We start from the raw sequence: 17,046 nt of genomic DNA, 5'->3' as shown, positions 1-17,046 counted from the left end.
CTTTTTTTTTCCTCAGCAGTACATGGCAATACACAAAAATTGACCATGTACTAGGGCATAAAAATCTCACAAACCAGTTCAGAAATGCAGAAGTAATCAAAGCATACTTTTCAGATCATGATGCAATAAAAATTATTTGTAATAAAGAACCATGGAATAATAAACTAAAAATTAAATGGAAACTAAACAATCTAATTCCAAAGAATGAGTGTGCCAAAGAACAAACCACAAAAATTAATAACTTCACCCAAGAGAATGACAATAATGAGACAAAATACTAAAACTTATAGGATGCAGCAAAAGAAGTTCTTAGGGAAATTTTATATCTCTAAATGCTTACACAAACAAAATCGAGAAAAAGGAAACCAATGAATTGGGCATGCAACTGAAAAGCTAGAAAAAGAACAAATTGAAAATACCCAATTAAATACCAGATAAGAAATACTGAAAATCAAAGGAGAGATTAATAAAACTGAAATCAGGAAAACTATTAAATTAATAAATAAAACTAAGATGTGGTTTTATGAAAACAAAACAATAAAATTGATAAACTTTTGGTCAATTTGATTTTAAAAAAGAGAGAAGAAAACCAAATTACCAGTATCAAAAATGAAAAGGGTGAATTAACCTCCAATGAAGAGGAAACTAAAACAATAATTAGGAATTATTTTGCCCAATTGTATGCCCATAAATTTGACAACCTTAGGGAAATGGATGAATAATTACAAAAATATAAATTGTCCAGGTTAACAGAAGAGGAAGTAAAATACTAAATAATCACATCTCAGAAAAAGAAATTGAGCAAGCCATCAATGAACTCCCTAGAAGAAAGTCTCCTGGACCAGATGGCTTCACATGTCAATTCTATCAAACACTTAAAGAACAATTAATTCCCATACTTTATAGACTATTTTGGAAAATGGGTGAAGAAAGAGTCTTACCAAATTCCTTTTATGACACAAACATGGTACTAATACCCAAAGCAGAAACAGTCAAAACAGAGAAAGAAAATTATAGACCAATTTCCCTAATGAATATTGATGCAAAAATTTAAATAAAATATTAGCAAAAAGATTGTAGCAACTTATCACGAGAATAATACACTATGACCAGGTAGGATTTATTCCAGGAATTCAAGGCTGGTTCAATATTAGGAAAGCTATCAGCATACTTGATCACATCAACAACAAAACTAGCAGAAAACATATGATTATCTCAATAGATGCAGAAAAAGCCTTTGAAAAATACAACACCCATTCCTATTATAAACACTAGAAAGCACAGGAATAAATGGAGCCTTCCTTAAAATTATAAATGGCATCTACCTAAAACCATCAACAAACACTATTTGTAATAGGGATAAGCTAGATGCATTCCCAATAAGATTGGGGGTAAAAGAGGGATGTCCATTATCACCCCTGTTATTCAATTTGGTACTAGAAATGTTAGCTGTAGCAATAAGAGAAGAAAAATAAATTGAAGGAATTAGAATAGGCAAAAAAGAAACTAAATTATCACTTGTTGCAGATGATATGATGATTTACTTAGAGAATCCTAGAGAATCAAGTAAAAAAAATACTTGAAATAATAAACAACTTTAGTAACGTTGCAGGATATAAAAAATAAACCCACATAAATCCTCGGCATTCCTATACATTATAACAAAGCCCAACAGCAAGAGATAAAAAGAGAAATTCCATTTAAAGTTACTGTAGACACTATGAAATATTTGGTAATCTACCTGCCAAGACACCTCAGGGCCTCTATGAACATAATTATGAAACATTTTTCACACAAAGTCAGATCTAACTAAATGGAAAAATATCAGTTGCTTGTGGTTAGGCCAAGCTAATATAATAAAAATCACAATTTTACCTAAATTAATCTATCTATTTAGTGCCATACCAATTGAACTGCCAAAAATTATTTTGTAGAGCTGGATAAAATAATAACAAAATTCATCTGGAAGAACAAGAGGTCCAGAATATCTGGGGAATTAATGAAAAGAAATGCTAGGGCAGGTGGCCTAGCCTTACCAGATATTAAATTGTACTATAAAGCAGCAGTCATCAAAACTACTTAGTACTGGCTAAGAAGAAGAGTCATGGATCAGTGGAGTAGGTTAGGTACACAAGACTCAGTAGTCAATGACTATAGCAATCTACTCTTTGAGAAACCCAAAGAATCCAGGTTCTGGGCAAGAACTCACTATTTCACAAAAACTTCTGGGAAAATTGGAAAATGGAATAGCAGAAACCGGGCATAGACCAATATCTTATACCCTATACCAAAAAAAAAAGTCAAAATGGGTTCATGATTTAGGAATAAAGGCTGATACCATAAGCAATTTGGGAGAGCAAGGAATAGTCTACCTATCAAATTTATGGAAAAGGAAAGAATTCATGACACAACAAGAGATAGAGAGCATTACAAAATGCAAAATTGATAATTTTGATTACATTAAATTGAAAAGCTTTTGTATAAGTCATTGCAACAAAGATTAGGAGAGAAGCACAAAATTGGGAGAAAATCTTTATGACTAGTGTCACTGATAAAGGCCTCATATCTAAAATGTACAGGGAACTGAGCCATTCCCCAATTGAGAAACGGTCAAAGGATATGAACAATCAGTTTTCAGAGGAAGAAATTAAAGATATCTATAGTCATAGGAAAAAATGCTCTAAATCACTATTGTATAGAGAAATGCAAATTGAAACAACTCTTAGTTACCACATCTCTCCTGTCAGATTGGCTAACATGACAAAACAGGAAAATGATAAATGCTGGAGAGGATGTGGGAAAATTGGAGCACTGTTACACTGTTGGTGGAGTTGTGAACTGATACAGCCATTCTGGAGAGCAATTTGGAACTATGCCCAAAGGGCTATAAAAATGTGCATAGCCTTTGACCCAGCAATACCACTTCTAGGGATGTATCCCAAAGAGATCACACAAGGGGGAAGAAAATCTGGAACTCAAAATCATGCAGAACCAAGTGTTGTAAACTAAAAATAAAACCTCTTAATTAAAAAGATGTATTTTCCTTCCTTTTCTCTTTTAATAAGATCTATTTTTATTTTTGCTTTGTCTGAAATTATGATTGCTACCACTGCTTTTCTCCCATCAGCTGAAATATAATAGCCTGGACTCCATCCCCTTGCCTTTATTCTTTTTATGTCTCTCTGCCTCAAGTTTCTTGTAAAGAACATATTGTAGGATTCTGGCTTTTAATCTACTCTGTTATCTGCTTCCATTTTATGAGGGAGTTTATCCCATTTTTTTTCACAGTGTTGTTTACTAATGGCTTATTTCCCTCCATCTATTTTTTTTCCTCATTTATCCTCCTCTCCTTTTGTCTTTCCCTGCTCCCTTGCCACTTACCACAAGCACTCCTCTCCTTCCTAGAACTGCAACCCAGAACTACATAATGGGCAATGGAATTGCCAAATGACACCAGGTCTTTTACACAGTGCTAGCAGAGGGGGATACAGTAATTTCTTTCTGCTCAGGTGTCCAATCTCCTTACCATCTCTAGGCAGTTAGTGCTCCTAGTATAGCTGCTACTGTTGATACCACAAATGCTGAGGATAATGGCACAGCTGTTGCCTCCATGGCCTTTAACTTGTGTCACCACTACCATGTGCTCCTGCCAGCTTCATCCCCAGTGCTACAAATCTCTACTTTTGACTTCCTAAGTTGTCCTGGGCTGTGAAAATATCTCACGATGACCTTTTGCTGGTTGTGCCACTTTTGAATTTAATTTGATGTGTTATTTTAAAGTCATTTAGAGGGGAATATTGAGAGGGCTTGGCTAGAATGCTCACTTTAATCTGCCATCTTCATTCTCTAACATGTAAATAAAATTAAATATGATTTTTAGAAGTCCTAAACCTTTATTTTTTGGTCTGGCTCTGTGATTTCAGTGGTACTGGGAGTTTCTGATGAGACTATCTTATTTTACCAAAGCAGATTGGCAATCGTTCCTCAATTTATATTCCTAAGAAAGTTTAAATCAAGAGTACTTCTCACTTTAAGACAAGGTTCCTAATCATAATAAATAAATTCTTTATTAGCAAGTATCCCTAAAGGCTGACTAGTGTTTCTAGCATTTATAAAGGAATGGAACAAAGGGGGCTCAGTAAATGTTAATAAAATGGTTGAATGGGTGCTAACCCATTATTCAATTTAGTTCAATTTAATAAGCCTTTATTAAGGGTCTATTTAGTGTTGGCACTGTGCTAATGTAGGAGAGCTAACAAAACTTTAACTAATACAATGTTTTCCACAATAATTTGTCTTTTTAGTTCTATGTCTCTGTCAATTTCATGTATAAAGACTTAGCTTTGATTGTTAGAATTTTATAACTGCAAAGGATAACCTTCCTCATTATGAAAAAAATAAATGAAATCATATCACTTAACATAGTCTATATACATGCATACATACATGCATACGTAGCTATATTCATGACTTAAGCTTAGTTTTGATATTTATGTTTTGGAAAATTATCTCACCTCCTCTTACCTATGACATCTCACTTAGCATTCACATGTAGAATTCAAAGGAGACAAACCATAAACACCACCATAAGACTTTGATTCTTCTTCCTTCTTTTTACAGAATAATTCAAAACCATTTCCCTGGCAACTAGAAGATAGATTTTCATACATCCTATAAGTGTTCACAGGGCTATTTGTGCTCAACCTGTGGTACAATGTTCTGAGCTCATGTTGGTCTGATCAGCCGCAGTTGGGTACACTGTAACTTGACTCTAGCATAGTGATGTTCATTTGATCCTCTTTGAGAAAGAAGGACAACAACCTACCAACCAAATGTTAACTATAATTTGCTTTTTGTTTTCATTATTAAAACTTACTCTTTGCTCAATAATTCCATCCATAAATGTCCATCTGGGCACAGATGAACCCAATATAACCTGATGTCTTAGAGGAGACCTTCCACATTTCCCTCTGAATTGGTAAATTTGAGTAAATCAAGGAACATTGCAGTCCCATACTCATCTCCTATAACCAATTTTTGGTTTTCAGAAATTTTAACACATAAATCCAGATATCACTTTGCTTCCTACTGATGAGCATCTTGGAACCACTAAGAGGAAGGAATATTTCTAACGCTTTTCAGAGACTGGACTTTTCCTATACAAAAAGGAAAAGCAGGAAAATCATCACTGGATTTGCTGTAGGACCACAGTCGAGTTCAGTTTATGTTTATCAGTTCAGTTTATCTGAAGACTTAGAGGTCCATTGCATCCTATTTTCTCCTCTAGTCAGCTGCGAGGAATGTCCTTGAATAAATTTTCTTTGAGCATATAGCACTTGTACATGAGTTCTCTTTTTTCTCTTCTGGTTTAGAGGTTGTCTGAGGTCTATATTCTGCAAGTGAAGGAATTGTAATGGGTAGGAGAAACTGTTCAATTCTCACCATCTTATTAAAACTCCTAAAACAAAATGAGGACTTTTTTTTCATTGCTACAGGGAGTAAGCTAGCTAGGTGCTATCCCTAAAAGGCAAAAATTAAAAGATCGCTAACTCCCAAGAAATTTGCCTTCTATTTTCGAGAAAACTAATGTTGTCTTTTCCACATTGTGACTTTCCCATCACAGTTTTGATATATCATGGGTCAGCATAGAAAATTAAGCGAGAATTTGTGGGATGTTTTATGGAAGCTGAAGATGACACAGAGCCTATGACTCAACCAAAATTTTACAATAAGGTACTGTAAGCACCCCATAAAACAAAAGAAAAAATCAGACTTCTCCTCTGGTATGAAGGGATGGCCAAAAAATTTTATGCAGATTTTCTAGGTTGGGGGGGGGTGAGTTGCCCCTCACCCACACATGTGGAAGGCATAACTGTACGTTTCCATAGAAAACAGACAAATAAACAGGTGGGGGAAGGAGAAAGGGAGGGGAAGAGAGAGACAGAGAGATAAAGACAGAGACAGATATAGAGAAAAAGACAAAGAGACAGAGTCAGAAAGACATAGACAAAGAAAAAGAAAGTAAAAGTAAAACAGAAATTTGAAGGGAGACAGAGCATTAAGAAATAAAAGATTAAGAAAAAAAGCTTGTGTATAAAGTGGCAAATGACTTTTATTATCTTTATTTTGAAATAATGAACACATTTCATAATAGCACTTCTGGCAATACACATGATCATTTTTCTCATTTAAATAATGTCAAGTGAAACACTCTGAAGAAGTGGATAAGGATATAAACTAAAAATCAGGAAGACCTGGGTTCAAGTCTCCCTCTTGCAAATACTTCACGACCCTTGGTGAATGACTTTTCAATTTCCCAAACAACCCCTACCTACAACATTTTTAAGAATATAAGACAGAATGTAGATGTTGATTCAAATTGGTAGGATTTTCTTCATTAGAGTTTCAAATATATTAATGAAGTTACAGGCCTGGGAATAAAATATAGAAAAAAAAATTAGGCAGATATGCAGCTGGTTCTTAATTGTTGATTCTAGAAAATAGAATACATTACATTTGTAAGAATTGTTTTGGGTATTAACTGCTCATTCTGATTTTTCTGGTAAATACACACATATATATATATATACATAGTTATATGTTATATACATATATATACACATAGTTTATTATGCATGTGCACACATGTTTGTGTACATATAAAGAATAATTGTAATATTTATCTTTATATAAGGGCTATATTTACTCCAAAAATAGTTTATAAATTTTTTTATAATCTTTAGGCTAAAAAAATTACTTAATAATTTTAAAAAATAAAATCAGACATTGAAAGTATAAAGGTATATTAATTATAAACTAATAAATATTTATCAATTAATATGTATAATCAATACCTTGGTGTTTATATAAATAATTAATAACTTTATGATATATTAGTGTGTCCAAGTTATGTTGACTCAATGACCCACTGTTCCCAGTCCTGCTAATCAATCAGTGTTAGTGGAGGCTCTGTTGGGGAAAGATTTCAACACATTAATATATCTCTTCAGTAAACAAATTTTTTGTTAAAATAATATTGCTACTTTTATCATAGTTTTGATATTAGTGTTGTAGTTAAATCATACTATTTTTTAATGAACTAGTGCTTAATATATGCAAAGCCCTGGGAATAAAATCACAGAAACTCAGAATCTTAAGGTTTTGAAGGGAGCAGAGAGACACATCCAGTACTTGAATAAGAACTCCCTCTTCAACAATGATGACAAATTGCCAGGCAACTTCCACTTAGAATACTACCCATTAGAGAAGCAAACAAAAAAATCTCCCCATTTGAATTTCAAACATTTCTAATTGTTAGAAACATGACATCAAACCTCTATGAATCGGTCTGATTATAACTTCCAGAGTTCCACTGATTATTCCTGATTCTGCCCTCTGGAGTCAAATATTTAACAATAATGACAAGAATAATAGCAGTTAGTTTTTATAAAGTACTTTAAGTTTTTTTCTCAAAGTGCTTTACACACACACACACACACACACACATACATGTAAATGCACATATATGTATACACACATACATGTAAATGTACATATATATGTATACACACACACACACACACACACATATATATATATATACACACACATATATTCTCTTTTTTGGGGGGAATCAAGTGTGAAGTGATTTGCCCAGGGTCATACAGCTAATAAGTGTCTGAGTTGTGTTTAAACTCAGATCCTCTTGCCTCCAGGGCTGGTGCTCTGCCCTTAATGTCTTTTCTATAAAAGCACCTTTCACATGATAGAAAACAGATATAATATTTCCCCTTCATACAGAACCCACCCATTTCTGATTTCCTATAGTTAAGAAAACCTATTACTCCCCCATCCCCAATCCTAAAGTTGTGGAAGAGTTTTCAGCTTAGTTTTATTTGGTTTTCTTAATCTTGATCCTCTCCTCTGAATTTGCTCCAATTTTTTCTACGTTTAAATTAACAAAGGAAACCTCAAATTGAAAATAATGACCCAGAAGGGGTAAACCCAGAGTAGAACACAGCAACACTAGTTTTTTTGATTTTTAATTTTACACTCTGAATTTGCACTAAAACTATAGGAATATATATATATATATATATATATATATATATATATATATATATATATATATATATATATACATATATATATTTAAAGAGATGTTATAGGTTTTCTAGTTCATTTTTTTTAAATGAGGAACTTCAGATCCAGAAAAAATTAAGTAACTTTGTCCAGGCTCACACAATTAGAATTAACAGAATGGGATTTAAACTCAAGTACAATGCCTCAAAATTCCATGATTTTAGCACTGCATCATCCTGATAAATAGTTAAACCCACGACCGAGTATATATTTCCTGGTCATCCTCTTATAGTACTATAACACAAGGCTGGAAAGGTCATAAAGGTATAATATTTAGGACCCTGAATTTATTCCAGACCAAGAAAATTGTATTTTGTACTAATAAAGTTGGGATTAAATTCTGCCTGCTTCAATTTAGTCTTGATTTCTTAAATAGGTGAGAAGATGTCTCAATCAACTAATCACTCATAGGCCTTAGACTAAGTGCTAAAAGTCCTTTGAACTGAAATAGTGAATTAGGTTATGGAAACTTGACTATAAACCGGGGATCATCTATATATTATCAGGTAAATTAAGAAGTGATTGATTTCCTTAAATTGGATAGTTGTGCCTTTCTGGCGTATCCATGAGAAGAAACTGTCTGGGAGGGAATGAGGATGTTTTGATTTATCTATGGTTTTGGACAGGCTTACTATACCTTACTATATATACCTCCCTCCCTGCTGGAGGGATTTGAAAGATACAAAGAGAATTGAAGATTTTTGGACTTCCCATGGGTATTCTAGTACCATCCTTGAGTCAACTGGTGGTATCAAGTGTCGTGGATAGACTGTACAAATTCACCATATTTAAGGAGAAACTTTAGTGTACCTAACAAATGAAAAGAGATCATTCTCATCAATCTGTACATGTTATCACTTTGCCACATTGTTCTCTAAGTATGCACCCATCTCATCCTGGACCCTTCTCTAGATGGGAGAGTATATCACAGACTTTTGGGGAGACATGTGTTACAAACACGTCAATATACCTCTTAGTAAATACTCATTTATTTTATCGAAGTTTTATTTCATTAAATATTTCCCAATTTTTTTTAAGTTAATAGTCATTTTTTACATTTTAAGCTCCAAATTCTCTTATTTTCCTCCACCCACTGAGAAGGCAAACAATATATTAATTATACATGTGAGGTCATGTAAAATATATTTCCATATTAGCCATCTTGCAAGAGAAAATTATATACAAAAAATCAAGAAAAATCAAGAAAATGAAAAAAAATCTTTACTCAGTGTTCATCATTTCTTTCTCTTTGGAGGTAAATAGCATTTTTTCATCATGAGTCCTTTGAAATTGTCTTGAATCATTATCTTGATCAGAGTAGCTAAGTCTTTCACGTTGATCATCATTAAAATATTGCTGCTACTGGTTACAGTGTTCTGATTCTGCTCACTTCAATTTGCATCAATTAATATAAGATTTCCTAGGTTTTTTCTGAAAACCAATCTTTCTTGTCATCTCTTATTACACAAAAGTATGCCATCGCAATCATACCACAACTTGTTCAGTTGTTCTCTGATTAGTGCTCAATTTCCAAATCTTTGTCATCATGGAAAAATCTGCTATACTTTTCTATATAAATAGATTCTTTTCTTTTTTCTTTGACCTCTTTAGGATAGAGACATAGTAGTGGTATTTCTGGCATGGAAAATTTCTATAGTCCTTTGAGCATAGTTTCAAACTGTTCTCCAGAATGGTTGCACCAGTTCACAACTCCAGTGACAATTCAATAGTTTACCTATTTTTCACATCCCCTCCAGCATGTAATTTTCTTTTTCTGTCAAGTTAGCCAGTCAGATGGGTGTGAGGTGTTTTCTTACAGATGTTATCATTTGTGTTTTTCTCCCTTTCCCTCTCCCTCTCCCTCTGCCTCTCCCTCTCTCTCTCTCCCTCTTCCTCTCCCTCTCTCCTTCTCTGTGCTCTGTCCAAAGGAAGGTACATTTCAATGGCTGAAGGCTGCCTCCTTAACTTTGCATTTACTGGCTACATTTCTTTCTCAAAAACCAAGCCTTAAAGCTAATTCACTCTGGATCTCATAAATTGGACAATAGGTCCCTGCCCTCCTAGCTCATGGTGAATGTAAATACTAAACAGTAACTGTTTCTCTTTTGGCCAGGAACCCTGAGGGTCTTTCCCTCCCAGTTTGATTTTTTTTTTTGAATTTTGATTAAAGGGACCATCCCTTGATTAACTTCTTAAAGAGGCCTATTCCCTGAATGGGAATTACCTCACTCAAAGTGAGAACCTGAAAAGACCTTAGTCTCAAAGGGACAGGGTCTCTCAATGCATCCTGGGCCATCTCTGGTCATTCTGGTTCGTATCAGGCCACTGGAGTCAGATGGCTCTGGAGGAGAAAGTGAGACTGGTGACCTTGCATAGCCCTCCCTTACTCAAATCAAAGTCAATTGCAAGTCGTGTGATCATTTCCCTGATATCATAGTCCACTCCAAGAAGGAAGGACAAACACAACAGTGATTTAGAGCATTTGTAATGTGACAATTGATAACTTTTATTTCTTCTTCTGAAACCTGCCTATTCACAACCTTTGACTATTTGTCAATTACGGAATGGGTAAGTAAATATTCATCTCTAAAACGTACACAAAGAAGTTTGCCACCTAAATGAATATCAACTTTTAATTTTGAGGGAATACTAGCAGTAGGGGCTTGAGAGAATCACCCTGAATCTCTCAAAGGTACTCCTGGTGCCCTGGAAGGGATATGCAAGCAAACTCTAAAGATTCCATTCATCAGTGGGAGCGAAAGTTCAGAAGAGGGTGTTCTGGAGCATAGGTAAAGAGGACATTGACAAATCCTTGTCTAAACATCTCCCTATAGAATGGAAGTAAACCTGGGTTCTGGAAGGCTGTGTTAGTGGAATGCGAGTTCTGACAGGTTTTATCACCCTGGAAAAGCTTCAAGTATTATCCACGTAACAGGCTGTGCCTGCTTTCAGAGGAATAGCCTAGCTAAACATGGAGAGTCTCAACATTAGAAAGATGATAATGAATTTTTGCCAATAGTAACCCATGAAACAAACAAATAAAAACATCTGCAATGATGATAAAAGAGTGATGGGAAAAGGCGACAAAATGTCTTAAAAATAATATTTTAGGTCGTATCTCTACTTTAGTTTAGTTATTAATACTCTAAATGTGAGACCTTTATCCAATGACCAGTAAGTGGACATATAGTTTAAGGAACTGAAATATAATCTTAATATTGTCAATAAAAATGAAGCTAGAATACAGAATGAAGTTGTCACTAAACAAAATAACAGTCTGTGTGTTCTCCTTAGAAAAAGTAAGAAATCGGCAGAACTGGCACATCAATGTATTTAAAGTATACAAGATAAACAATGTCAAGGGGCATATGGCCATCTTCTGTTAGAGTGTTTATAATGAACATTTGCAATTAGATCATCATGAAAATAATTATAACTTATGCACCAATATCTTTGCACTGGATGTAAAGGTAGATAAATTCTATGAAGAATTTGTAATCTCTCATCTCACAATTAAACCAATAGATACTTTTATATTCCACTGACTTGAATGAAAAAACATGGGCACATGAGGGAGCAAAAACATGTATTGTTAAATATGGTTAAGGAATAAAAGAAAACAAAGCCTTGTAATCTGCATAGAAGCCTCATGCATCATATTGCCTCATCTCATATTGAATACGTATTTGAGAAAAGAATCATACTGCATTTTGTGGAGCAAGGACTACATGATATTGCCAAAATGAGACCAATTATATTTTGTTATGAAATCATTCATTATTGGTATTATTACTGATTCTCGAGTCATATTTTGTACAACCACACCACTGACTTTTTAGAACAAAGATTGAAATTATAGTAGAAAAAATAATAATAAGGAGAAAGCAATATTTGGCATGCAATTTGAGTAACTTGAACCTATACTATTTAATGAAGCCATTGACATATAAATAGGAAATGGATTGAGGAAATGATATGAACACTGAGCATAATGGATTTATGGAGAAGTTTAACTGAAGTAACACATTGCTAGTAGGGAACAAAAAAGTCAAAAGAGAATATTAGTTAGGAAACATTGAGCCTACTTATCTAATGGAGATGTAGCAATAGAAGTTTAGAATTTAATTAAATTTAAAACATTTTATAATGAAGGATGGTGGAAAGTTATGAATAGTACAAACTCATGAAGAAACTAGAAGTAGTGAAGGAAAAAATTAATTTAAAGAAGACTTTCCTAGAGATCCAACTGAACCAACTAATCTGAAGGTAGTTAAAAGTGAGCCTGAAAGGAGGCTAACAATGAGAAATAGAGTTGAAATATATAAAAATAAATATCCTTTTAATCATGATCAAGGACAGTGGAATCATTACAATTGGACTCATTGCCTCTGATTTATTCATAGAAGAGAGTACACTTAAAACACAGATGGGAAAAGTGGCTAGAATAGATCAAATATATAGAAAGGAGGTCCATGCTAGAAATGACACAATTTTGAGCATGTCAAATGATCAATTCACCATAGTATTTAAAAGGAAAAACCATTTGAAAATAAGTAAATAATCTTGAACCTTATTCTTATCTCACCAAGAGATCTAGAGAACATTAGCAGTTATCATCTCTTGTTTATCTTTTCTGTCTATATAAAGGTTTGTATTAGAATGATCTATACATGCATTCAGGACATCTTTGATAACAGTATTATAAAGCAACAGATAAGCTTAAGTCATCAACATTACACAATAGATTATGTCTTCGCTGTTATATGACTGTGTTTATTGCTGGCTAGACATTTTTTTTTAAGTTCTTGTTTGATTCAGGCCATCCTCCAACATGGTCCCTGTTTCCCATTCGTATGATAACAGAGAACTGGAAACAGCAGAAATAACATTGTTGATGATCCTCTTAATATTAACATTCAATGAGACATTTAAAAGGAGGGTATATGTACCCCCAAAGTGTTTGCCACCTACATGGAGAACTAGCACAAAGTCCAAGTCAAATAAGATTTCACTAAAATTAGTTAGGTTCTCCCATTAGTAGATTGCTTTTGTAGTATGGGCTTGAGTTCATTATCCCAAACCCCACTTACATAGATAGTTAAGGTTCCCACAGAGCAGGAGGATAATTCTACTATCAAAATTCTAGGGGTAATGCTGAAATGTTGGGAGTGGGGTACAGTTTCTAATGATTGGTGGGGGATTCCAAGACAAGGCTTTCTGGATGAGGTGGTATTTGTCTTGAACTCCACTATTAATATGTTATTTTCATCTCTCCCTTCCAGAATGTAAGGGAGCTTTTTGTTAATTCTATAAAACACCAACATTGGCTATGGGAAAGAATCAGGAAAACATTGAATTAATTTCCTTCTCCCTAGTCTATAGCCTCACTTGGGAATAAGAGAAGAAGCATTCCATTAAGTCTCCAGATTGGTGTCTTGCCTTGGGGGAAGGGGAATAATAACTTTCCTTTTCCAGCATTTGTCCCCTTTTCTGAGCTGCCTAAGGCCCTTAGAGGACTCCACCCTTAGAGCAGATCTCTACAGAAAAGAAAACATACAGGAACTCATTCTCCCATGATTAACAAATTTCAGCTGACTATGTTGTCCCTCTCCATCCCAGTGATTCTGGACCTCTACTGGCATCATTCAAACGACTTTCTTCATTCTGCCCTCATACTATGGGATATCTACCTGCATATTGATATTCTCTCAAGTACCCTAACTTCAGAGCTCTCTGATTTATTTCACATGACTTATTCCTCAACCTTACCTCAGTCAAAAACGAGTATGGTCGTACTCTTGATAGTACCATCATCCAAAAATGCAATACTTCTATGTTCATAAACTCTGAAATTTCTTTAACAGACCATAATTTATTGTCATTCAAAATCTTCCTCTTTCTTGTAACAAAAACCTTGTTCTTTATCCACATGAGCTCCAATCCCTTGACCCAGGGGTGGGGACCCCACATGTGGCATTTTAGGTCTTTGGGCACAGCATTTTGATTGAATCCAAGTTTTATAGAACAAATCCTTTTATTGAGGGGATTTGTTCTGTGAAGTTTGGATTCAATCAAAGGCCCATACTTGAGGACCTAGTGGGCCACATATGACCTTGAGGCTGCAGGTTCCCCACCCCTGCCTTGACCTCTTCAATTCTTTCTCAGCTTATCACCTTTGCATTAGTTACAGTCTTTTTCCTTAGCCATTTTGACCCTTTTGTGAACTAGTTCAACTATACACTGTCCTCTTCTCTTACTTTCCTTGATCCTTTATCCTATCATGGATGTGATAAGCCCAGCCTCAAGTCACTTCCATCCACTGTTTTTACTAATGTACATGTGCTGCTGAATGAAGCTGGAGAAAAATCACAAATCATACTGATTGAATTCACTTCAAATTTGTGCTACATATCCTCAACTGGGCTCTCACTGCTACAAGTCATTCCTTTTACACTTACCTAATTAAGTTGTTATGCCACTCACCATAGTGGCATTCAAAAATTTTACCTGTCTTTCCTCAAATCTCCCATGGTTTCCACTCCACTACTACCTCAGATGAGAACTTTGCCTTACTGAAAAAAGTGGGGCCATTCACTTAGAACTTTCTCATCTCCTCTTCATCTCACATCACCCAAACTTTTTCTGCCATTACATCCTCATATTATGAAGTAGTCTTTCTCTTTGCAAAGGCCAACCCCTCAACACACATGAGAAATCACATTCCTTCCTGTTTCCTCCAAAAGATTTTCCTCTCTATCACCCCCACCTATCTTTGACATCTTCCTATCTACTGTGTGATTCTCTATAGCCTACAATCTCTCCCTTCAGAAAACCCTTGCTTGGTGAATTTATCCCCTCTAGTTATAGTGCTCTAAATCTCTAACCTTTTGTGACTGAACTCCTTGAGAAGGACACCTACAACTAGTACTTCCATTTCCTTTCCTCTCACTCTCTTATGGCTTCTGACCTCATTCAACTGAAACTGCTCTCTCCAATGTGACCCATGATCTCCTAATTGCCAAATTTGATAGTCTTTTCTACATCCTCATATTTCTTAATCTCTATGTACTCTTTGACACTTTGAATTCTTTATATTTTCTTCTTTCTGGGATTTTGTGACATCATACTCTCTTGGTTTCAGTCCTGTCTAGTGGTTCCTCAGTCTCTTGCTGGATCTTCATCTAGGTCATTCTGACTTATCATGAGCGCTCTACCCTTGTCCCTCTTCTCTTCCTCTATACTATTTCCATTTGCATAGGCTCACTCATCATCTCTATGTTGACAGTTCTCAAATGTATTTGTGTAATGTTAACCTCTCTGCTGACCTCACATCTCCAAGTATCTATTGGATATCACAAACTAGATATTGCATGAGAATTTTAAACTCAACATATCCTGAACTGAACTCATTGTATTTCCCCCCAAACACTCTGCTCTTCCTAATTACCCTGTTATTGTGAGGGTACCACCATCCTCTGATTCACCCAGGCTCACAACCTAAATATCATCCTCAACTCATGACTCTCCTAGTTCCCAGACTATCTTTCCTATATCCAATATCCTTCCATGATCTATTAATTCTACCTTTGTAGCAAGTGTCATGTGTTCTGTTTTTCTTCTCTGATACTGCCATCAAACTGGTACAGACCCAATATATCTCACTTTTGGACTATGGCAATAGTATGAATGTTATTCTCTATACCACAAGTCTCTAATCCAGTCCATTCTCCATCTGATCTTCCTAAAAAGCATGTACGATCATGTCACCCCTACTCAAGTAAACTCTAGTGACTCTCTATCACTTCTAAGTTCAAATATAAAATTTCATATTTCTAATTCACAGCTTTTTATATCTTCATCCTTCTCCTACATTTCCAGTCTTCTAGTACCTTATCTCCCTATCCTCTAAGTATTGTCCAAACCAGTAGCATTGGCCTCCTTGCTATTCCTGTCACAGGATACTCTATATCCAGTAGAAGGAATTTTAGTTTGCTGTTCCTGATGTCTGAAATGTTCTCCTTCCTCATCTCTATCTCTTGAATTCCCTGCCATCCTTCAAGCCCAAGCTAAATCCATTTTCTCCAATTTTCCTTAGCCTAGTACATTCTTCTATTGAATATTTCTAATGTATCTTGTATATAACTCAGTTCTTCATAGTTGTTTTCATGTTATACCCCCATTAATCTGTGAGCTCCTTGAGGGTAAGGACTGTCTTTTGCCTTTCTTTGTATCCTGGGTGCCTAGCACAATAGCAGCACATAGTGGGCACTTAATAAATGTTTTCCCAACTGAGTGAATTGAATTGATAAGTTAATCCATGGACAAACATAAATGATTCACCCTCAAAAAAGAGTCAAATTTGATCTTAGTGTTAAATATGGAATCTCTCTGGACAAGCATTAAAAACTTGACTTTTTCTGAGGAACAATAATTTAAAGGAAAATTATTTCTTTTGACAAAAGTAGAACAGTAGTAATTCATCATGTGATCCACTGTTTCAGGAAACTATGCAGAAGAAAACATAACATACTTTTTTTTTACAATAAATAGATCAATTATGAAAAGAACAAATGAAAACATATGCCATTAAAATGACTTACTTTTAAAAAATAATTTACCACCTGTCTTGGCATTTGGAAAAATAAAACTGAGGATTTTCAAGACAGTTTGATTTAATGAGGAAATACCTTGTTCATTTCTATTTGGATCATGATTTTACACAATAAAAGCATAAGTCAAACTATATTTTGTTGGATTATTGTAAATATATGTCAACATGTTTTGATTGCCCTCTAGTGGTAAATAAGCTCTGGATTAGGTCTTTATGGAAGGTCTGTATAACCAGGTAAAATGTTTGAGTATTACATGTGTTAACAAACAATTTTGTACATGAGGAAGTATTTT

The sequence above is a fragment of the Trichosurus vulpecula genome, chromosome 4, assembly GCF_011100635.1.
Source record: "Trichosurus vulpecula isolate mTriVul1 chromosome 4, mTriVul1.pri, whole genome shotgun sequence".
NCBI lineage: Eukaryota > Metazoa > Chordata > Mammalia > Diprotodontia > Phalangeridae > Trichosurus > Trichosurus vulpecula.
This window is presented reverse-complemented; position numbering follows the sequence as displayed.